Source organism: Arachis hypogaea, chromosome 12 (assembly GCF_003086295.3).
Source record: "Arachis hypogaea cultivar Tifrunner chromosome 12, arahy.Tifrunner.gnm2.J5K5, whole genome shotgun sequence".
Taxonomy (NCBI): domain Eukaryota; kingdom Viridiplantae; phylum Streptophyta; class Magnoliopsida; order Fabales; family Fabaceae; genus Arachis; species Arachis hypogaea.
In genome coordinates, this window is record NC_092047.1 from 54504569 (window position 1) to 54523106 (window position 18538).

Consider the following 18538-nt stretch of genomic DNA (forward strand, 5'->3'; position numbering starts at 1 on the left):
TTTTTCTGGTGTTTGAATGCCAGAACTGGACATGGATTGGGCGTTTAATGCCAGTTTTTCACCCTTTTCTAGCGTTTGAACGCCAGACTTATTCCTCTCTGGGCTCTTACTGTCCTCAGAGGGATTTTGGGTATCAGGTTACTCATCCTCTGTCAGCTGTTCCTTTCTTGGCTTTCTGCTGCTTTGAGTTGAGATATTTAATATTTTTTCACTTCTTAATTGAACTGCTTGGCACTCTTCTGTTATCTGTTTTGATAACTGCTGTTTTGTTTGATTCAATTGTGATTACATATCCTTGTTAGCAATTTTGGTTTCTTGAAGCATCTCCTTAAATTCTGCTAACTGCCTTGTTATAGAAGATAGTTGCTGATTGAGTTCAGCAACTTGTTCCTGAGGACTAAAGTTAGTTGATACTGCCTTAGCTTCTTCTTTCATGGAGGACTCATTACTTATGTACAGATGCTGATTTCTAGCAACTATATCGATAAGCTCTTGAGCCTCTTCAATAGCCTTTCTCATGTGTATAGATCCACCAGTTGAGTGGTCTAGAGATATCTAAGCTTTTTCTGTAAGCCCGTAGTAGAAGATGTTTAACTGCACCCACTCTGAAAATATTTCAGAGGGGCATTTCCTTAGCATCCCTCTGTAACTCTCCCAGGCGTTATAAAGGGATTCATCATCCTCTTGTTTAAAGCCTTCGATGTCCAGCTTTATCTGTGTCATCTTTTTTGGAGGGAAATATTGATTCAAGAATTTGTCTAATAACTGTTTCCATGTTCTTATGCTTGCTGTAGGTTGGTTATTTAACCACCTCTTAGCTTGATCTTTTACAGCAAATGGAAACAGTAATAATCTGTAGACATCCTAATCCACTTCTTTATCACGTATTGTACCAGCAATTTGTAAAAATTGTGCTAGAAACTCAGTAGGTTCTTCTTGTGGAAGACCGAAATACTGACAATTTTGCTGCACCATGATAATGAGCTGAGGATTTAGCTCAAAACTACATGCTTTGATGGGGGTATGTAGATGCTACTCCCATATGTAGCAGTAATGGGGTAAGCATATGACCCCAGAGTCCTTCTGGACATTTCATTTCCACTTAAGTCCATGATGCAGAAAAGGGAATTGATATGAATTACAAATAATATATATATTTTTATTTTTATTTTATTTAAAAAATGAATAAATAAATAAAAAAATAAAATAAAATAAAGTAATTAGAAATTAAACTATAGATTTCGAAAAGTTAAAGAAAAAGAAAAAATAAATATGAAAACCAAATTAATTGCTTAATTAAGAAGATTTGAAAAACTTTGGATATGATTTTTGAAAAAGGTTTTGAATTTTAAAATTTTAAAACTAAAACAGGAAAAAAATAAAAATTTTAAAATAGAAATCTGAATTTTTGAATAAGATTTTCGAAAATTCAATTAGATAGAGAGAAAAGATATTTTTTGAAATTAATGAGGAAAGAGAAAAACAATAAAATGACACCAAACTTAGAATTTTTAGATCAAAACAGAGAAAATAAACAGGAAAACCTTGAATATCAAGATGAACACCAAAAGTAACTTTTGAAAAAATTTTTTAAGAAAACTAAAAACACAAAGGACACCAAACTTAAAAATTTTTATACTTTGAACACTAATAATTCGAAAAAAAAGAAAGAAAAATAAACTCATGCAAATGACACTAAACTTAAAATATAAAACTAAACTCAAATAGAATACTAAATCATGAAGTTATTGGGTTTGAAAATTTTCGAAAATAATTTAGAAAAATAAAATAAGGATTTTAAAATTTAAACCAAAAACAATAATAGAAGACTCTAAACCAAAAAGAAAAATTTTTCATAATCTAAGCAACAAAATAAACCGTCAGTTGTCCAAACTCGAACAATCCCCGGCAACGGTGCCAAAAACTTGGTGCACAAAATCACAATCACACTTTTGCAATTCCGCACAACTAACCAGCAAGTGCACTGGGTCGTCTAATTAATACCTTACGTGAGTAATGGTCGATCCCACGGAGATTGTCGGCTTGAAGCAAGCTATGGTTATCTTGTAACTCTTAATCAGGATAGTAACAATAATTCTCAGTTTTAATTGGAATAAGTAAAAGAGCATGGATTAAATGATACTTGTTATGCAGTGATGGAGAACAGGTTGAGGTTTTGGAGATGCTCTGTCTTCTGAATTTTTGCTTTCCTACTGTCTTCTTCTTCACGCACGCAGGTCTCTTTCCATGGCAAGCTGTATGTTGGTAGATCACCGTTGTCAATGGCTACCAGCTGTCCTCTCAGTGAAAAGGGTCCATGTACATGGCTAATCATCTGTCGGTTCTCACTAATGTTGGAATAGGATCCATTGATCCTTTTGCACACTGTCACTGCGCCCAGCATTCATGAGTTTGAAGCTCGCCACAGTCATCCCTTCCTGGATCCTACTCGGAATACCACAGACAAGGTTTAGACTTTTCAGATCTCAGGAATGCTGCCAATTGAATCTAGCTTATACCACGAAGACTCTGATCTCACGGTTTTGAATGCTCTGTTGTCAGGAGAGGCAGTCAAACTCGTGAACCAGGTATCTAAGAGATATACATTCAATCTAAGGTAGAACGGAAGTGGTTGTCAGGCACGCGTTCATAGGTTGAGAATAGTGATGAGTGTCACGGATCATCAAATTTATCATGTTAAAGTGCGAATGACTATCTTAGAATAGAAACAAGCGTGATTGAATGAGAAACAGTAGTAATTGCATTAATCCATCGAGACACAGCAGAGCTCCTCACCCCCAACCATGGGGTTTAGAGACTCATGCTGTAGAAAATATAAATTCTAATGTAAAATGTCATCCGGTACATAGTAAGTCTCTAAAAGTAGTTTTTATACTAAACTAGTGACCTAGGTTTACAGAAAATGAGTAAACTGAGATAGATAGTGCAGAAATCTACTTCCGGGGCCCACTTGGTGTGTGCTTGGGCTGAGCATTGAGCTTTACACGTGTAGAGGCTTCTCTTGGAGTTAAACACCAGGTTGCATCTTGTTTGTGGCGTTTAACTCTGGTTTGTAACCTGTTTCTGGCGTTTAACTTCAGAATAGGGCAGGAAGTTGGCGTTTAAACGCCAGTTTGCATCGTCAAAACTCGAGAAAAGTATGGAGTATTATATATTGCTGGAAAGCCCGGGATGTCTACTTTCCAACACAATTGAGAGCGCATCAATTGGGTATATGTATCTCCAGAAAATCCATTTCGAGTGTAGGGAGGTCAGAATCCAACAGCATCTGCAGTCCTTTTTCAGCCTTCAATCAGATTTTTGCTCAGGTCCCTCAATTTCAGCCAGAAAATACCTGAAATCACAGAAAAATATACAAACTCATAGTAAAGTCTAGAAATGTGATTTTTTCATAAAAAATAATAAAATTATACTAAAAAGTAGCTAAATCCTACTAAAAACTATATGAAAATACCCCCAAAAAGCGTATAAAATATCCGCTCATCACAGCAGAATGTATTAGTATCCCCTACACGTGGTAAATGCTCGACGAGATTGAGCAGGCCTTTGTAACAGTTTTGGAGAACCTTTGCGGGGAACCTCCTCATCTGGATACTAAAAAGTCTTTGGGGGACCCCTCCCTCGTCCGAACTGTGTTGGGTATTACTTGATATATATTGCTTCTTGTTTTTACTCTGCTTTTTTCTTCTTTCCTGGTCTGTAAAACTACTGGTTTACATTTCGCAGAGATGGCCAAGAATAACGATGCAATGAAAGCTTTCAAGAAGGCGAGAAAGGCTACTGCAGCTCAGAACATCTCGATCAAGACGGATGGGGAAGGATCTTCTCAGACGACGTTGAAACCATCTGTGCCGAGCTCTCCTGGTCCGAGGAGAATGATTCCTACTCCTCGAGTCTGTTTGATGGATCCTCCGCAGTCTTCTGCTGCTGCTGCATCTTCTCCTCCGGCTATTCCTCCTTCCAAAAGACCTCGGACTGTTGAACCCTTTAAACTGGATGCGCCTGATTTTGATCCTATTGGCTTTGTCGACCAGCAGATTGGTCCTTATGGTGCCCTCTCTATGGATGATGTTTCTCTCCTTTGCCATTTAGATTTTATAACTCGGAGTAGCATCAAGATGGTGCATATGGGTGCTGCCCTGTACCGAACTGCCCAAGACCTTCCTCTGCATGCTACCAAAGCCTTTATGGAGGAGGCTAAGCGGGAGTTCGACCGGATAAAGGGTTTGAAGGAGGAGCTCGAAGTGAAGGTGTCCAAACTGGAGAAGGAGTTAGAGGGCGAGAAAGCTAGTTCTATTGCTTTGGCGGCTTCTGTGAGGTTGGCTGAAGACACAGCATTAAGGCACAAGGATAGCTACGTCACGTCCTACAGGGAAGTGATGCGTCTTAGGGAGGAGTTGGAGTCGGCCCGGGTTGATTATGCCGAGCTCCAGGGTCACCTTGTGGGCAGTGTAAATGCTGCTTATGAGAACCTGAAGGAGCAGGTTCGAGTTATTGCACCTGAGGCCGACCTTACTCTCTTTAGTCTGGACAATGTTGTAAAGGATGGCAAGATTGTCCCTGATGACCCTGATAACGATGATGTTGAACCTCCCTCCGTGCCTGCTGCCAAAGCCTCTGTGGTGCTGACTTCTTCAGTTCCTTCGATTGAGGCCAGTCATCCCGAGTCAGAACCTGACTGTCGACTCTTGAATCGGGATGATGGGACTGTGGATGCCGTGCCTTTTCAGACTCGTCCTCCTTCGCCCCGTGTTGATGCTGATAAGGAGCCTTTGGATCCTTAATGAATTTTCTAATTGCTTGTGTAGGTAGCCCAGCTTGTGGGCTTTTTAAACTCTTTATTTTGTAAATGATGTTTCTGACTTTCGCTGCACTCCTAGTTGCTTGTTTAGCAACTTTATTTTGAAAAACAAAGTAGATTCCAAGCTCTTGGGGTTAGTTTTGGTAACCTCTTGGGCTTGTTATTATCATAACTTGTGTTTTTTCGTAACATGTCCTTCTGCACTCGTCTAGGTACCTTTCTATGTTTTTGGGAGTGTTAGAATTTTCGTTGTCTGATCTCTTTGGACTGGCTTGAGCCTTTGCTTGATGTTATTTCCAGTAATTTGTGTTGTTTGGACCTCGTTCGGGTCATTATCCGAAATTACTTTGTATAACGCTAAAGCTTTCGGGAGGCCGATTTCGCCATGTCGGTTTTGTCCAAGTTGTTGTTAGTAATCCTCTTTTATGGACCTTGCTTAGGTCTCTTTCAGGGATTACCTTACGTTTTGGGCTGACTCCATCGTGTTGGGTCTTCCTAAGTTATTTTTTGTAATCCTCTTTCTTGGACCTTATTCAGGTCTCTTTCAGGGATTACTTTTATAACTTTTATGCTTTGGGCCGACTTTATCATGTCGGATCCTTCTAAGTTATTTTTGTAATCCTCTTTCTTGGACCTTGTTCAGGTCTCTTTCAGGGATTACTTTTATAACTTTATGTTTTGGGCCGACTTCGTCATGTCGGGCCCTTCTACGTTATTTTTGTAATCCTCTTTCTTGGACCTTATTCAGGTCTCTTTCAGGGATTACTTTTATAACTTTATGTTTTGGGCCGACTTCGTCATGTCGGGCCCTTCTAAGTTATTTTTGTAATCCTCTTTCTTGGACCTTGTTCAGGTCTCTTTCATGGATTACATTTATAACTTTTATGTTTTGGGCCGACTTCGTCATGTCGAGCCTTTCTAAGTTAAAGTAATCCTCTTTTATAGGGTTGGCTAGACCTCTTTCCAGGGTTTACTTATAACTTTGGTTGACTTGGTCCGACTTCTTAACGTCGGCCAGTCTTTAAGTTATTATTTAGCAATCCATTAAGACCTCGTCAAGTCCTTTCTCCGGATCACTTCCGATAACTTCTTGCATTATTCTGTTTTCATCTTTGCCAATTTGTAGAAGGTGAGTTCAATCCTTTAGTCAACCTTTAGATGAATTTGGTTTTCATCTCTGCTGGTCTTTATCGTGATCGTGTAGTGAATTTTATTTTTCACTTTCTGCCGATCTGTTGCTTTATAATCGTGCGATGAATGTTTCAGATTAATGAGTCTTGAAAACTTGTAGAACATCTAACATATTTTATTTAAAGGAAAATGCAAATATGTACATGTGGAGTTTTTGTCCTTTTAAGTCGGATAATTTGTGGATCTCAACTTGGTGCCTCATTAAAAAACCTTTTCAGGAAAAAGAGTACACCCTATGCTGAGATTCTTTACCATTCCTAACTATAGTACCTTCTTAGGTTGCAGGCGTGCCATGACCTGGGAAGCTCTCACCCCTCGAGTTCGGACAGTCTGTAGTAGCCCTTCCCAAGTACTTCTATGACTCGGTAGGGTCCTTTCCAGTTTGCTGCTAGCTTTCCTTCTCCAGGTCGAGTTGTTCCGATATCATTTCAGATTAGGATGAGATCATTCTCCGTAAAATCTTGTGGTACTACCTTTTGATTATATCTGGAAGCCATTCAACGTTTTAATGCTTCTTCCTTGATCCGAGCTCTTTCTTGGATTTCAGGAAGTAGGTCGAGCTCTTCCCTTTGAAGTTGGCAGTTGGCTTCTTCATTGTAGTGGACTACTCTAGGCGACCCTTCCTCGATCTCTACTGGGATCATTTCCTCCATTCCGTACGCTAATCGGAAGGGTGACTCCTTTGTGGTGGAATGTGGCGTTGTCCGATATGCCCATAGGACTTGTGGGTGCTCCTCAGCCCAGGCTCCTTTTGCGTCCTGTAACCTCCATTTTATCCCAGCTAATATGACTTTGTTGGCAGCTTCGGCTTGTCTATTGGCTTAAGGATTTTCAACGGAAGTGAATTGTTGTTTTATGTTTAAGTCGGCCACTAACTTTCTGAAGCCTGTATCTGTGAATTGTGTGCCATTGTCTGTGGTGATGGAGTATGGGACCCCGAATCTTGCGACAATGTTTCTATACAGGAATTTTCGACTTCTTTGAGCAGTGGCGTTAGCTAGGGGTTCTGCCTCGATCCACTTTGTGAAATAGTCTACCCCTACTATAAGGAATTTAACTTGTCCTGACCCCTGAGGGAAGGGTCGAGGAGGTCGAGACCCCATTTTGCAAATGGCCAAGGTGAGTTTACGCTGATGAGCTCCTCTGGCGGGGCGATGTGAAAGTTGGTATGTTTTTGACATGGTGGACATGTCTTTACAAACTCTGTGGCCTCCTTTTGTATAGTTGGCCAATAAAATCCTGCCCGAAGTACTTTTTTGGTAAGTGCTTGTGCTCCGAGATGGTTGCCACAAATGCCACTGTGTATTTCTTCTAAAACTTTCCTTGTATTGGAAGTCGGCACACATTTTAACAATGGTATTGAAATCCCTCTTTTGTATAGAGTATTATTTATGATAGTGTAACATTGTGCCTCCCGTTTTAACCTTTTTGCCTCCTTCTCATCTGTAGGAAGTGTTTCTGTTTTGAGGTAGTTAATTATAGGAGTCATCCATCCTTGATCTAGACCTGTTATGGCTAGGACTTTTTCCTCTTCTGAGATTGACGGGTTCTGTAGTATTTCCTGGATGAGGCTTCTATTGTTGCCTCCTAGATTGGTGTTGGCTAGCTTTGCGAGTGCGTCAGCTCGGACATTCTGTTCGTGAGGTATGTGGTGGATCTCATATTCCCAGAGTTGTCCGAGCTGTCCCCTGGTTTTACCCAGGTACTTTTTCATAGTGGGGTCCTTGGCTTGGTAGCTCCCCATTATTTATGAAGTGATCACCTGTGAGTCGCTGAAGATAATGAGTCTTTGAGCTCTGACCTCTTTAGCCAGCTTTAAACCAGCTAGTAGTGCCTCATATTTCGCCTGGTTGTTTGAGGAAGGGAACCCGAATTTGAGGGAGAGTTCAATTTGGGTTCCTTGGTTGCTCTCAATTATCACACCTGCGCCGCTTCGAGTCTTATTCGAGGAACCGTCCACGTAGAGATTCCATTCTGTGGGGTTTCTGGGGTGTCTGTAAATTCTGCAATGAAGTCGGCTAAGTATTGTGATTTGATGGCTGTCCAAGCTTTGTATTGAAGGTCAAACTCGGACAACTCGACTGCCCATTGTAAGATTCTGCCTGCTAGATATGTGTTCTGTAATATCCCTTTTATGGGCTTGTTGGTCCGAACCTTAATGGTGTGAGCTTGGAAGTATGGGCGAAGTCGTCGAGATGTTAGTATAAGTGCATAGGCAAATTTTTCTATTTTTTGGTAGTTCAGCTCGGACCCTTGTAGCTTTACTAATGAAGTATACAGGTTTTTGCCCCTTGTCGTCCTCTCGAACTAGTGCTGAGGCTACTGCCCGACTTCCTACTGCGAGGTACAATATGAATGGCTCTCCCTCTCGTGGTCGAGTTAGGATAGGTGGTTGTCCCAGGAAAATTTTGAAATCTTGGAAGGCTTGCTCACAATCTGTTGTCCATTCGAACTTTTTTCCCTTCCTTAGAGTGGCATAGAAGGGGAGAGACCTTATTGCTGATCCCGCTAGAAATCTGGACAAGGCTGCCAACCTCCCATTGAGTTGTTGTACCTCTTTGACATAATTTGGGCTCTTCATGTTGAGTATGGCCTGGCATTTATCCGGATTTGCCTCGATTCTTCTTTGTGTGAGCATAAAACCCAAGAACTTGCATGCTTCTACTGCAAAGGTGCATTTTGCAGGATTGAGTCGCATGCCATGCTTCCTTATAGTGTCGAACACTTGGACCAGGTCGGACAATAATGTCTCTTCACTTTGTGTCTTTATTAATATGTCGTCCACATAGACTTCCATGATTTTTCTGATATGATCTGAAAAGACTTTATTCATTAGCCTTTGATAAGTAGCTCCTGCATTTTTAAGACCAAAAGGCATTACGATGTAGCAGTAGTTTGCTTTTGGTGTTAGAAATGAGGTTTTTTCTTGATCGGGTGGATACATTGGGATTTGATTGTATCCGGAATATGCATCCATAAATGAGAGGTATTTATATCCGGATGAGGCGTCCACCAGAGCGTCGATACTTGGGAGTGGATAAGGGTTTTTTGGGCAGGCTTTGTTGAGATCAGTGTAATCAGTACACATTCGCCACTTCCCGTTTGACTTTTTCACCAAGACGATGTTAGCTAGCCATAGTGGGTACTTGACTTCTCTTATAAATCCTGCCTCCAGTAGGGCTTGTACCTGCTCTTCCACAGCTTGGGATCGTTCTGGCCCAAGTTTTCTTCGTCTCTGCTGTACTGGCCGAGATCCTGAGTAGACCACCAACTTGTGGCACATTAGTTTGGGGTCTGCCTGGCATGTCTGCAACTTTCCAAGCAAAGAGATCGATGTTATCTCGTAAGAACTGTACGAGTGATTCTTTTATGTCCCCTTTTAGAATCGTGCCAATATTGGTTGTTTTGTCCGGGATGTCTCCGATCTGGACTTTCTCTACTTCACCTTCAGGTTGTGGACGGAGTTCTTCTCGCCTCTGAACTCCACCAAGTTTGATTGTGTGGAATTTTTTTCTTCTGCCTCTGAGGTTTAGACTTTCGTTATAACAGCGGCATGCCATCTTCTGATCTGCTTTTATCGTAGCTATCCCTTCTGCAGTTGGGAATTTCATGCATAGATGTGGAGTTAAGACTATTGCGCCGAGTTGATTTAATGTTGTCCAACCTATTAAGGCATTGTAGGCTGAACTCACATCGACCATGATGTAGTCTATCTTGAGTGTTTTGGATTGATTTCCTTTTCCAAAGGTTGTGTGTAGTGGGACGTATCCCAGTGGTTGCACTGGAGTATCTCCCAGTCCGAACAGGCTGTTTGGATATGCTCTAAGTTCTTTTTCTTCCAAGCCGAGCTTGTCGAAGGCAGTTTTGAATAATAAGTCGGCGGAGCTCCCTTGGTCTATTAGTGTGCGGTAGAGATTTGCATTTTCCAGTATAATGGTGACGACCATGGGATCGTCGTGTCCTGAGATGATACCGGATGCATCTTCTTTGGTAAACGTAATTGTAGGGATGTCGGGTGCTTCCTCCTTTCCTTCGACATTATATACTTCTTTGAGATATCTTTTGCGAGATGATTTGGAGATTCCTCCTCCTGTAAACCCTCCGTGTATCATATGAACATGTCTTTCTGGTGTACGAGGTGATCGCTCGGTTCGTACAACCTCCTCGTCCCTTCTCCTTTTTCTTTGCTCATCGTCCCGGGTGGCCAGATACCGATCTAGTTTTTCTTCTCTCAATAATTTTTCTATGACATTTTTTAAGTCAAAGCATTCGTTGGTGGAGTGCCCACGGACTCGATGGTATTCACAATATTCGTTCCGGTTTCCTCCCCCTCTTTTGCCTTTGAGTGGTCGAGCTGGGGGTATTTTTTCTGTGTGGCAGACTTCTTTGTAAACATCCACAAGGGACACCCGATGAGGAGTGTAATTATGATATTTTTTAATTTTTTCCCCTTGTCGATCTTCCTTCTTTTTGGACACTTTATCTTTGTCTCGGTAGGTGAATCCGGATTTTGAGGTTTCTCCTAGTCGAGAATTTTCTTCCATGTTGATGTATTTCTCCGCTCGTTCTTGCGCTTCATCCAGAGATGTGGGGTATTTTTTTGATATGGATTGGTTAAAAGATCCCTCTCGTAGGCCATTGATGAGGCCCATGATGGTGGCCTCTGTTGGTAGGCTTTGTATGTCTAGGCATGTTTTGTTGAATCTTTCCATGTAGTTGCGAAGACTTTTCCGATCTCCTTGCTTGATTCCTAATAGACTGGGGGCGTGTGATAAACCCATATTTCATGAGTTATTTTGTGCTTAGTTTGAGTGATTTATTCAATCCTTCACCCACTTATTCATATTAATTGCATGGTTTTACTTTCCCTTCCTTATTATGTGATGTACGTGAAAAATATGTTTCCTAAGCTTTAAAATTAATTATTTTAATTACCTTTATTTCCATTCGATGTCGTGATTAGTGTGTTGAGTAGTTTCAGATTTTCTAAGACAGAATGACTTAAAGGATGGAAAAGGAAACGTACAAAAATGGAAGGAAAGTGCGAAACGGAGTTTTGAAGAAACTGGCATCCATGCGATGGCATGGACGACGCGATCACGTGTCAGGAGCGAAGAAGCAGCGATGCGGCCGCATGACTGACGAGGCCACGCGACTTGAGCATAGCGCATTCGATGCGGACGCGTGACCGACGCGACCGTGCCACAAGGAAAACTCAAGATGACGCGACCGCGTGACCCACGCGGACGTGTGACAGAGGCCACGTATCAGAATTTACAGAATAAGCCCCCAGCGATTTCTGAAGCCCTTTTGGCCCAGATCCAGGTACAGAACACACAGACTAGAGGCTATAAAGTGGGGGAATGCATCCATTCAAAAGAGAGCTCGCCAATTTTCACTTTCCATGATTTAGATTTAGTTTGAGAGAGGTTCTCTCCTCTCTCTCTTAGGATTAGGATTTAGGACTTCTCTTAGTTTTTAAGAGTGACTCTCGATCCATGTTTAATATTTACTTTAATTTATGTTTCTATGCTACTTTTACTTTAATGCTTTTATTCGTATCTACAGATGTTGCCCAATTGGCTTATGAATTATTCCATGTTATAGATTATTATTTGAATTAATGATTATTTGAGGTATTTCAGTTTATTATTGTTCTCTTTAATTTAAGTTTTTATTGCTTCCCATCTAAGGATATTTTTATTCCAACAATTTTACTTTTTTCCTTTTTGGTCTTGGTTAAGAAATCAATAACTCAACATTATTAAACTCAGCATAATTGATAATCGTTATCTTGCTAATTGAACTGAACTTCAATAGTCCCAACTTTTTCTTAGGAAATAAATAGGATTCGAAGGTCAAACTAATTAGTCCCTTGACTTTCCTTTACTTTAGTAAAGGTTAACTAAGTGGAATTAAGATTCAACTTTCACTATTGTTGAGAGCAATAACTAAGTTGGACTTCCAATTTCTCTTACCTTGCCAAAAGTTTGCTTTACAATATTTATTTATTTAATTGCCATTTACTTTACTTGTCATTCAAATCACTTGCTTCTCACCTTCTAAACCCCGATTACAACCTTCATAGCCAATAATAAGAACATACTTCCTTGCAGTTCCTTGAGAAGACGACCCGAGGTTTGAGTACTCGGTTAACAATTTTTAAGGGGCTTGTTACTTGTGACAACCAAAACGTTTGTACGAAGGGATTTTTGTTGGTTTAGAGACTATATCTACAATGCAACTGTTCTTATGAAATTCTTTACTGGCAAAAATCCTAACGTCAAAATGGCGCCGTTGCCGGGGAATTCCAAACGTGTGCCTTATTATTGGTTATTGTAAATTTTTTTTGCTTTTTGTTTGTTTATTTGTTTTTATTTTTGCTTTTTCATAAATTAAGAGGTTATTGGTTTTTATTTAGTTCTTAAAAATTTTTTTTTTTTCAAAAATTTGTTCTTAATGTTCATCTTGATCTTCAAGTTGTTCTTTGCATTCATCTTGACCTTCAAGCTGTTCTTAGTTGTTTTCTTTGTTTTTATCTAAAAATTTGAAATTTGGTGACATTTTATTGTTTTTCTCTTTCCTCATTAAATTCAAAAATATTTTTAATTAATTTTTTTCGAAAAAAAAATTTTTCAGATTTTTATTTTTAAACTTTTTATCTTATCTTATCTTATTTCAAAAATCAAATTTCAAAATTCAAATTTAAAAATTTTCAAAATTTAAATTTAAAAATTTTCAAATTTCAAATTTCAAATTTGAAATATTCAAATTTAAAATTCAAATTTCAAAATTCAAATTTCAAAATTTCAAATTTCAAATTTCAAAATTTAATTTTCAAATTCAAAATTTAAATAACCTTTTAATTTAAATTTGTTTTTATTTTTATTTTTATTTTTAATTTTTATTTTGCTGCTATGAACTCTCACCCCTTTGGCTATGAGTCTGGTTACAATAATGTTGCAGGAAGAAGAAATTACAATGAGACCAGGCATCAAGGATGGAACAATCAAAGATGGGAGGAGCCACAAGGATTTGATCAACCTTCATGGCAACAACCACCTCCAATGGACTATCAACAACCACCACCATATGTCTATGAACCCTTTCCTCAACATGACTTTGGACCACCATACTCACAAGCCCCTTTCCGCCATTCACCTCCATATGACCCTAACCCACATTCACCATACCAACCACCCTATGAACTGAATGAGCCATACATAGATCCACCCCAAACCTCCATGGAGAAAGCACTTGCCAATCTAAACTCTACTATACAAGCTCTCGTCGCCCAAATCAGACCACCAAATACCTTCAACAATCAACCCTCAAGCTCTAGTGCACTTCCTTTTCAACCGCAGAATGATCTCTCCATCCCATCACCACCATCCATGGAAGAGCACCCACATCCATCAATCTAAGAGCAACATGATCCCAATGATGCTATTGACATGGAACAAGAGAGAAGGGATCATCTTCGCGAATCCATATTTCATAAAGAGCTAGAGAAGGCCCTAAAGGTGAAGGTAGTAAATACCCTTGAAGATGAAAGAACAATTGAAAGGAGTTGTCATGGAAAGCAAATCATCAAGGATGAGTACGATTTTATATTAAAACTACTGGACAAAGTAGTAATTATTAAAGAGGAAAAAGTGGTTGAAGACTTGCGAGATGCTGAACCTCCATGGGAAAGTCAAGACATAGAGCCTCCTTCCAAGACGGTTGCATTTGATGTTGAGGAGGGTGTACAACCTCCAAGGCATATCCTGGTTGAAGACTTGGAAGAGGTTGAAATTGAAGAAGCTTACAAGGAGGTGGAAGTTGTCAAAGAAGAGCACAAGGGAGTGGAGCTTGCAATTTCATTAGAAATACCTCCCACTAAGTTACCATCATCCTTCACAACATTCAAGTGGGTAAAATTCATATCCCTTAGCTTTCTAATTCCACTTGAATATAGGCTACTGGAGACGGATGGTCAACTTAGAGCTCTTTGTGGCATAGAGAGTAAGAGGAAGATGGTTAGTGGTTGGAGTTGTCCAACAAGGTTCAACATGGTTACATACTCAAAGTTTAAATGCAAAGGTTGGTGTAAAGCTCAACTGAATGGGTCTAGGACGCTGTTTGGTAGCTACAGTGAGAATTCAAATTACTTATCACCCAGTTGGAAAAATACAGATCCCGACATGGATGGGTGTAAAAGCAAAATTTGGGATCCTGGAATCTGCTCTGACACTTGTTACCCCGGGAGCCTAAGAATCTGTTTGAAGCTTCTTAAGGGCTTTACATGCTTAGTTTGAGACCCCGGAGGTTACTGGAGCTACAAACATTGGTGGGAATTCCTGAATGAATACAAGCATAAGCCACCATAACAGGTAGCTCACCAAATGTCCAACTTAAGGACTCTAACTAAAAGTGCTAGGTGGGAGACAACCCACCATGGTATGATCGTTTCTTCTACATTTTTTATTTATTTTTATTTGTTTTCAAGTTTTATTTTATTATATTGAACCTGGAGTTTTGCATCACATTCATATTAACATTACATTCTGCATTTTTTCAGATTTAAAAAAAAAAAAGAAAACACGCACGCGACGCGGCAGCGTCGCTGACGCGTCCGCGTCGAGTGGGAATACTGGCCTCCCACGCGACCGCGTGCCCCACGCGGCTGCGTGACCAGGATTTCGACATAGTAATGGTGCACAGCCGAAAGTTGTGCTAGAGTGGTGCTGGACTGGCGCTGGACGCGCAGTCCATCTCACGCGATCGCGTGCCCCACGCGGCCGCGTCACATCCTACTAAGTGCCCACTCACGCGATCGTGTGCCCCACGCGATCGCGTCACCCAATATTTGGCAATTAATGATTTTTGAACAGAGAGTTGTGCGAGAGCGAGGCTGTCCTCGCGCCAGTAGCATAAAATGGGTCACGCGACCGCGTGACCGACGCGACCGCGTCAATCAGTATAAGCGCAAGTCGCGCGACTGCGTGCCCCACGCGACCGCGTTGCTTGCGCCACACAGCTTATCCTAATTTGCCAAATATCTTATCTTTTCTTCTCCAAACCTAATTTTTCCTCCCTCCTTTCTTACTTATTTCTTCTTCCCTTCTTTCCCTTCTCATTCTTCTTCTCTTTTATTTTATTTTATTTTATTTAAATACTTTCATCCATTGCATTTTAATTGTGTGCATATTTTTCTTTTCTTTTCTAAAATTATTATTTTTCCATTGGTGTCACTTGTTCATATTCAACTGTTGTGTCTTTTCTGGTATTATTTGGTGCTTAGTGACTTGTTTACACTGTCGGGTAATATTATTTAAATCAATGCTAATCTTTTATGATATTTGTATTCTTTTTTGCATTGACATGAGCTTATACTGTGTTTCATTACCCACACTCTCCTCCCCTATGTTTCAAATCTTGCACCACTGCCATGCCATGGCTTCTATTATTTTCTCACTTACATGTTGAAGCTTCCATGTAAATGAGACCCTTATCATTTGGCATTAACCCACCCATACTTCTTTTATTTTCTTATCTCTATTTTTGGGTTACTCTTCTTCCCTTTTCTCTTTTAGGATGGCCACCCGGAAGGGAACCGGAAGACGTTTACATGGGGAGACAAACAAGTCCATCAACACAATCCTTGAAGAAAAGCATCAGTTGGAATAGCCCATCCACCTGCACATCTCAGCATGCACCGAGGACGGTTGGTGCACGAATTGTGAATCACACTTTTCACACTCGTACCACTAACCAGCAAGTGCACTGGTTTGTCCAAGTAATACCTTACGTGAGTAAGGGTCGAATCCCACGGAGACTGTTGGTTTGAAGCAATCTATGGTTATCTTGCAATTCTCAGTCAGGAAGTCAATTATATTTATTAGTTGAATTACGAATAAACAAGAGAGCATGGAATAAAGGTTACTTGTTATGCAGTAATGGAGAATATGTTGGAGTTTTGGAGATGCTTTGTTTTCAGAATCTCTGCTTTCCTCTGTCTTCTGATTCACGCACGCACGTCCTCCTATGGCAAGCTGTGTGTAGGTGGATCACCTTTGTCAATGGCTACCATCCATCCTTCCAGTGAAAAGGGTCCAGGTGCGCTGTCACCGCACGGCTAATCATCTGCAGGTTCTCAGTCGTACCGGAATAGGATTTACTATCCTTTTGCGTCTGTCACTACGCCCAGCACTCGCGAGTTTGAAATTCGTCATGGCCATCCAATCCCAGAATCCTACTCGAAATACCACAGACAAGGTTTAGACTTTTCGGATTCTCATGAATGCCGCCATTAATCTAGCTTATACCACGGAGATTCTGATTAAGGAATCTAAGAGATATTCATTCAATCTGATGTGGAACGGAGGTGATTGTCAGACACACGTTCGTGTATTGAGGAAGATGATGAGTGTCACTGATCATCACCTTCTCCATAGTTAGGCGCAAATGGATATCTTAGATAGGAACACACATGTTTGAATGGAAAACAGAAGTACTTGCATTAATTCATCGAGACACAGCAGAGCTCCTCACCCCCAACAATGGAGTTTAGAGACTCATGCCATCAAAGAGTACAAAGTTCAGATCTAAAATGTCATGAGATACAAAGTAAGCCCCTAAAAGTTGTTTAAATACTAAACTAGTAACCTAGGTTTACAGAAAATGAGTAAACTATAACAGATAGTGCAGAAATCCACTTTTGGGGCCCACTTGGTGTGTCCTGGGACTGAGACTAAAGCTTTCACGTGCTTGGGGCTGTTTTGGGCGTTCAACGCCAGCTTTGGATCCTTTTCTGGCGTTGAACTCCAACTTGCAACTTGTTTCTGGCGCTGGACGCCAGAATTGGGCAGAGGGCTGGCGCTGAACGCCAGTTTACGTCATCTATCCTTGAGCAAAGTATAGACTATTATATATTGCTGGAAAGCCCTGGATGTCTACTTTCCAACGCAATTGGAAGCACGCCATTTGAAGTCATGTAGCTCCAGAAAATCCATTTTGAGTGCAGGGAGGTCAGAATTCAACAGCATCAGCAGTCCTTTTTCAGCCTGAATCAGATTTTTGCTCAGCTCCCTCAATTTCAGCCAGAAAATACCTGAAATTACAAAAAAATACACAAACTCATAGTAAAGTCCAGAAATATAAATTTTGCCTAGAAACTAATGAAAATTAGCTAAAAACCAACTAAAACATACTAAAATCTATATGAAATTAACCCAAAAAAGCGTATAAAATATCCGCTCATCAACGGTGCAATCTTTAAGTGTGGGGAGGTCGATACCGACTTCCATGGGTTAGTCACTTGATATTTTAGCACCAATGTTTAATTTTCTTTGTTAAATTAGTTGTTTCATTTGCATATTTGTTTGATTTTATGCATCTAGTTACTACTTGGTTAAAGTAATAAAATTCTTCTAAAGACCCTATTTTTGAAAAATTTCACTAATTTAAATTGAAAAATTTTTTGTTAAATTTGTTTGAAGTTGTATTTGGAACATGGTTTTTGAGCCAAAGAACACACAACCTGTGAGATTTTGAGCTTATTTACATGGTTACATTATTTAACCATAAATATTTTATTCTTGTGTGTTTACTTATCTATAATTGTGATCTTTACTTTGTTTCAGTCTATATGTCCAATATTTAGTGTATTTACATGCTTGCATATGATTGAGGCCATTATTTGATTTTAGCTCACTTATCCCAAATAAGCCTACCCTTTAAATCACCCTTGTCAGCCACTTTGAGCCTTGAAATCCCCATTTGTTCTATATCTTACCACATCACTAGCCTTATGCGGAAAACAAATTAATTATCCCAATTTAATCTTTGGTTAGCTTAAGATAGTGTGTTAATTAAGTGTGGGAAAACTGTGGGAACATGGGTTAATAAAGGAAAAGTATAATGTTTCTAATTTATTTGAATTTCAGGAATTTGGGAACCTACTCATGAAAAACCAAAATAGAAAAATAATAGAAAATCCATGTGCATTGATAAGTTATGTTTGTTTCTCTACAAAAAAAAGAGAGAGAAAAAAGAGAAAAATCCAAAAAAAAAAAAATACTCAATAAATAAGTAAATAAGGGGACAAAATTACCCCTATATTAAGTTTAATAAAAGATCAATGCACATGTGATAAAAAATTAAAGAAAATTTGGTACATGAGTATGGAAATTATACAAAAGTGAGAATTATGGATAGCTAGGCATGAATTTAAAAGTATATAGAGTATATGTATATTAGGTGAGAGTTTAGGTTAATTAAAGATTCAATTTATAAAGCTCACTTAGCCATATATATACCATTACCCTTACCTTAGCCCCATTACAACCTTGAAAAAGACCTCATGATGTTTGCATTGGTATATTAAATATTGTTGATTGGTTAGATGAAGAACAAGGTTTAGAAAGCATGACTAGAGAATAGTAGAGTGATTGACCCTAGATACCTTAGAGTAAGAGTGATATACACTACCAGTGAGGGTTCAATGCTTGATTCTGTGTCCCCTGCTTTCATTAGCTATCT